Raw genomic sequence first — 6,866 nt, 5'->3', positions numbered from 1 at the left:
ACAGCCCGTACAGGAGAAGGAATCAGCAACACCCAACCTACAATTTTCATGCAGCACTGCATGAAATAAAGTCATCTTGCTCATGCCAAAAGTCAAACTTCACCACTACAAAGTTGATTTAAGTGCGTGGGTGTGCAAATTTCAGCACAGTCTGTATAGAGAAAAGCTGGGGTTTGTATTTTCTCCATCCGGTTTCCACTGATCTATTGCTAATATGCAGGTAACACCCTGTGTAACTCATCCAATAGCTTCGCATCACAGTGGAAAAACAAACAAAACAAAGACCATGGAAGAGGAACAGACAACATCTACCCAGGCGATCAGAACTGAAGTGTGTAAACGCACACAGAGATGTTTTAACAAAAAAGGAAAACAAATAGAAAGTTCAGAGACCAACAGGTCTGAGTCCCTCTCCCAGCCACCCAGACCACATCTTAGAAGTATCCAGAAACCATAACTCCTCCATTTTGCAAAAGAGGTAGCTCTTTTAGGACAAACATCAGACACTGGGACAAGCCCAGGCAGCCAGTCATTCCACCTCCCTCAAACCTGCTTCCTCAGGCAGTCCCGGTTTATCTGTCCAGTCACATTTTCAGTAAGGCCTCTTCCCTCAGAAGGTCATGGACCTCCATTAGGGACTGGGCTATAATGTTTCTCCTCCAAAAGGAAACAGCTGGATTTTTAAATGGCCCTTGCTGATACAGATGGACACACTCCATGCAAATGGAGGGGCAGCTAAAGGGAATTCAGGGTGACAGCAGGGATTAAAAAGATCCTGTGCTTCAATGGGGAACCACTACCCTGAGTCCAAACAGTAAGATGAGAAATTAAGGCATGAATCTGATGCTGTTATTCATCTGAAGTCAGGACTTGCCCTACGTATAACCCACTGGCCTCCTCAAAGTAAGATACTATCTCTTCTGACCTCTGCTTTCCCCCCTCCGTTTGCAGCAGCCAGTCTCCAGCCCCTGGCTAGTTGCACCCACGCGTGCCTCCCGCCAGATCAGCTCTCCATGAGCTCAGATGTGGCTGCTGCAGGAACACGGGCACTGACGAAAGCCTTGCCAGTGACACAGAACATAAGGCTCTGTGCTGAACCAGTGCCATCACACAGGGGTTTCCTACCTGTACTCCACAGACTAGCCATGGTCATCAGAAACATCTGCTGCCAGCAGACGGCAGTTTTCTCTGCAAAGTTTCCCTCTGCTACCAGAACTCGGGGTATCTGGAAACTGAAGGAAGCTGATAACCAGTCCTATGATGCTGGAAGGCCCTAAAAATTCAAAATATTACCTTTCAGAACAGTTACTGAACTGATACAGCCATCTTCACTTACTACAAACTAAATACTTTCACCACTTCCTCTCCTACCCTCCCATTTCCTTAAACGAGTTCCTTGAGTTACCTTCTGCTTCAATCAATTATCAGTAGCTGAACTCCAACAGCTGAGTCACAGGCAGAGCTTGCAAAACAATTTGTCATACCACACAGGCTACTATTCTTTATTTCCTTTCCAATAAAAGTCTGTACCAGTGTTGACAAGGAAAACAAACTACAGAGGCAGTGATCCCCAAGGTCCTCTCCTACATAAGGATTGCAGTTATATCTTTAAGAGAGAGTTATAAAACAATACAATAAAAAGTTACAAGGATGTTAGAATAATGTCACAGAAGTCGCAAATACCTGTTTCAGATCTTATCTGATGCTATGGCAGGCAAACAGAATTCAATCTCGAGTCTTGGCCTCTGCAAAGGTGGCTTCATCAGAGGAATGTGGCTTCTCTTCCCCCACAACGAAGTATAACCACAGACTCTGAAAACAAGTTTTCCCCCAGCAACTCCTAGCTAGCTTACTGCCCTTGACCAAGGCAACAAATACTCATCCTGCAGGTGAAACAAAGCTTAACTTTTGAGGGCTGGGGGACTGAGGGAAGCTTTAAATGAATTTTTTTTAGAAAAATTCTGGTCCTGTTCAGGAAGAATTGCCCAGAAAATACGAGTCTTCCCATCTGCAGTCATTAGCTAAGTATAGCCAGTCTCAGGAATGCTGGACAACAGGTGGATCACAACATACAGGATTTGGGAGATATTTGCTAATGAGAAAAGGACCGTGCATACCCTTCTTCATTCTTTCTGAAGCAAAACAGTACTTGAAGTCTTCAGGCCGAGCTATGCAGGATCTGTCTGCTGTTTGCATAAAACAACAGCACCATCCAGTGGATAAACAGTACTTGCTTCTCCTCCCCCACCATCTCACATTTACCTACATTTATCTACAGAAAGTGCAGCATATAAACTTTCTTCTAGTTCTGAGCACTTCAGGGTTTCATTTACCTTAGCCTTGGCCTAGAAAAGGTGAGACATTTCAGGAGCGTGGTAAAAAAAAGCTCCAAAAAGGATCATACTTTCTGCCAGGCAGCTCTGGCAGCAGCACTATCTCTCTCTAAGCATTGCCTTTCCTTGCACCAAGACTGCAATCTCTTAACCACTGTAGAGGCGGGAAAACTGAACCCAACGGGTGCAAGTATTCATCGTACCTCACCCTTGGGTTCTCCCACTGGAAACAATCCACATGGGGCCACGTGGAGAAGGCACGCAACCTCCCCTGCCTCATTTGGCCCAGTTCGCACTGCCAATTTTGGAGATGTGATGAAACTGCTTAGGATTCCCCAGCACTATGTCGGTTGCCTGTTTCATCTCTTTCTATAGCAGCATCCCTAACAATTTGGCTTAATGTGTGGAAACAGTCACAATCCCCACAGTAGGTTTGACACTACCCTCTCGGGGAAAACAAAATCAGTTACCCTCTTCCTCTGAGACGAACAAAGATGAAACAAGCTATGTAGCACCACCTCTTTGTTCGTTTATTGCTCCTGATACAAATTAGCTAAGGAATTCAAGCAGTACAGAGCATTCCCACCAGCTGATCACGCCATGACTCACTCACTACACATGTATCTTGATGACTGCATTCCTGACCTACCCTGGGAATCAGGAGAGCATTGCAGACAAGAGATTTTCTCCTTTAGAAAAAGGAGCGTCCCGCAGCTATTCCAGAGGTGCTGGCTGGGACCCAGCTATCGGATGTTTTTGACATGCAATAAATATGTTCAAAGTTTAAAATAAAATCAGAAGGACTTCCGTGCTTTGGACTGTTCCTGTTGTAGCAAAAAGCCGTATTTAAATCCATGGTACTAGCACTCCCTCCCCATCTCCTGAGCTCATCTTTAGGAACTGTTACCACTTGGTGCTGCTTCCCTAACGCCCTCAACAGGCAGTCATAGACCAGAATCTTTGCTGCTTCTCCTGACATTTAGAGAGGACTCACAAGAGAGATCACATTCCTGGAACATGTCAAAAGTCCTATAAAAACTCACCTTTGTGAGAAAGTTTTAGTCATATTATGGAGAAAGGAGAATAAACCAAAATATGGCTCACTTGCCACAAACAGAAGGTAGCAGGCACCGCTGTACATTTTCCACCACCTCTGAGGCTATGTTGGTCAGGCAGCTTCCAGAGGAATGCAGGTGGAAAAGGCTAAAATACCAAGGGTTTTATAGTGATTTGACTCTTTGGCTCCTTTTTATATAGTCATTATATCAAAATGTGATTCACCAACAAAAGTGTGGGTGGTTATAAAGGCGAAGCTGCCTTCTTAAAACAGGAGATGCTTATTCTACACATTCACTGCTTGATTACTACAAAAATTCCTTAGAGTCACCAGTTACTGCAAATTTCAGAACTGGTTATTTCACTCTTCAGAGGAAATGATATTTTCTAAAATGGATCATTACCTACAACATAATTTTTGAGCTTTGTTCCCACCACTGTCATGGGAATAAACCCAGCCTATTATAAATTCAGACACTGTGGATTTAATTCCCTGTTAAATGTATGTAGCCTGGATACAGTAATTGAGAGACAGGAGGGACTGGGGGGTGGGAATGAACACAAACCAAAACAAAAAAAAAGAACAGGAGCCGGGTTGGGTTTTTCTTAGCACTATCATAACTCCAAAGCAGGTCTGGAAACTCCTACTTGTTCTCCTCTGGTAGATATTGCTGAGGGCTTTTGCCTTTGATTCAGAGAAATGCCCCACAGGAATTTATTCAAAATATTTGACATGGTTTGCAAAAATCCCATACCTCCTCTTAAGAGCGCAGAAGACAGAAAATAACCTCATAGGTGCAGAGAGCAGAGGGTTTGTGGTGGGTATGGGGCCACATCTTTCCTCATCTGTAACTATTCCCATTTCCTTCAAAGGAAAGGACAGTGGAAACCCACCTCTTCCCTTACCAGACACACTCGACAAGTTCACGGGCACAATTCCTCGTACTGTTGGCACAGCCACCCGCTTCGCCTACAGCGCTAACGCAGGGGGCCAAGCCCAATTTACGTAACCTACACCAGCTCTAGAGTGCAAAGCAGATGCTATCACATCACAGAGCATAAGGTTTATCAATGCCAGAGGCAACCTGTGCAAAAAAGCTGATTTAAAAGATCTGTAGAGAAAGTCTCCAAACCTGAAATCCTTATCAAAGCTACCCACAGAGCCAGACGAGCGGAATTCTGCTCTCTTTTTCCCCTGCCTTCACCCCCGCCACCTACTAAAGTTCCTGAACTAAATCATTCCAGACTTCTTTTAAACCTGGCTCTCTCTCTGGCACTCAAAGACTGCCTGAGCTTGAATGAGAAACGAAACATGTCCAAGAACACTAAGGATGTGGAAGAAAACACTCTCTGATCTACCCGAGATTAGATCAAGACAACACACCCTATTCCTTACCTGCAGGACCAAGACCCGCATGACTAGATTAGGAGACTGTGGGCAGACCTTCTTGCTCTCTGCAGCTACCTGAAAGGAGGTTGTAGCGAGGTGGGGGTTGGTCTCTTCTCCCAGGTAACAAGCGATAGGAAATGGCCTCAAGTTGTGCCAGGGGAGGTCAAGGTTGGATATTAGGAAAAATTTCTCCACTGAAAGGGTTATCAAGCGCTGGCACAGGCTGCCCAGACAGGTGGTGGAGTCACTATCCCTGGGGGTGTTTAAAGGACCTGTAGATGTGGCACTTAGGGACATGGCGTAGTGGTGGACTTGGAAGTGTTAGGTTAGTGGTTGGACATGATCTTAAAGACCTTTTCCAACCTAAACGATTCTATGATTACATTAAAGCATGCTTGGCAGGCTGTCAGGAACACACATCAGAAAAAATGGGGCTGCAAAACATCTTGGCAAAGCCCTAGGATGAACCGTCCTTGCCAAACACACACTCCACAGAGCTCTGGGAGCTTTCAGACGGACAGAGGGTTCATCTCCCGAGGTGCCAGCGCCGACGGACCCGACGCCCGTCACCGAGCGTGGATTTACTGAATAACAGCTTAAACCGGTCACCTCGGCTCATCTCACTGCGCTCCCGCTCCCAGCCCACGGGAACCAGCGTCCTGCCGACTTCAGCGGGCCTTGGGTCAGGCCAGACGCGCGGTGGCGGTGTCGGCGCACAGGCGGGCCAGCCGGACGCCTCACAGACCGGGAGCCCGGCGGGGCGGGGGGGGGCTGTCCCCGCTGCCTCCCCGGCGCGGCAACCCCCTCCGAGCGGCCTCGGCCAGGCACTCACAGAAGGCCGCCCCGAGAGCCGCCCTCCCGTCGCCGGGGCCGGGGCCGGGGCCGGGATCACCCTCCCGCCGCCGCCGCCGCCGCCGCCGCCGCCATCTTAACGCGCCTCCCCGCTCTGCCCCGCCGCGGCGGCTGACGGGGGCCGCGCGGGGACAAGCCGGCGCTGTTTCGCGTCGCCCTACGGGTGCCCGGCGAGGACACGCCTGTCCAAGGGGGAGCGGCCGAGGGCGGCGCGGGGCTGGTCGCCGCAGCAGCGGCGGGCCCCTTCCCGGGCCGGGCCGCCCTCTCCTCGTCCCCCGACGCCGTCCCGAAGCGTCCGCCACAGCCTGGGAAGGAGCTGCTGCCGGGTGCGGGCCTGGCCCGCCGAGGCCGGGCTCGCAGGAGACCCCGTGAGGGGCCCCAGCGCGGGTGATACCCCGAGGAAGATAGAATTTTCCTCTCAGCAATAGCAGTGACCCCTGTGAGCCCGGCAAAACAGAATGTGGCGGCCAGAGAAGGGAGCTGAGAGAGGGGGAAACATCTGTTTTACGACTATATCCTTGAGTAGAACTGAGAGACTCAGAAGGGAACATCCCGCCTCAGAAGACGCTGAGAACGGGGTGATACAGTGTATAATCAAGAACAACTAATTGGGATGTTGATAAGAACTAAAACAAAGTGCCCTTTAGGTGAACTATCCTCATAATACCAAAATCACGCCCATAGGCCAGAATTCCCCCTGAAATAAGCCCCTTGCTCTCTGAGCATGTGTGGTAAATTAAGATGGAGCTGAACCTTTAGGGTGAAACGAGAAAGAAACTAAGAAATTATTAGCTGAGGGGTGCGAATATTAGCTGTGACTGACACATTGAATGTGTAAATACCTTGTAGTTTCTCGGTGTGGGGTGCTAGCTTTGTGGGTTACCACCCAGCACCCATCTTTGCACAAAAATGAACTGAATAAAATACTCTGCTCTGTGCAGAGTCTGGCGTTTTGCCCACTTTCGGGGGCTGACGTGGGCCCTCCCGGCCATGACTGCAGCCCCAGAGCATGCCCGGGGGGAGCAGGGCTCCCCGATGGCCCTCACGGCGTTCCCCCGCGCCGCGACCACATTTGTACCCGCCAGCCTTGCGTAGGGCCGAGGAAAAGCGGCCGGTGTTACTCAGAGGACAGGACCCAGGAGGGGAGATCCTGCTGTAGCAGCTGCCAAGGCTCCCTGTGTAACTTTTGACGAGCCCAGAGGGAGAAGGTGATGAGAAGCTGGCCAAGTTGGGAT

This window comes from Phalacrocorax aristotelis, chromosome 16 (genome assembly GCF_949628215.1).
Source record: "Phalacrocorax aristotelis chromosome 16, bGulAri2.1, whole genome shotgun sequence".
NCBI classification, from domain to species: domain Eukaryota; kingdom Metazoa; phylum Chordata; class Aves; order Suliformes; family Phalacrocoracidae; genus Phalacrocorax; species Phalacrocorax aristotelis.
This window is presented reverse-complemented; position numbering follows the sequence as displayed.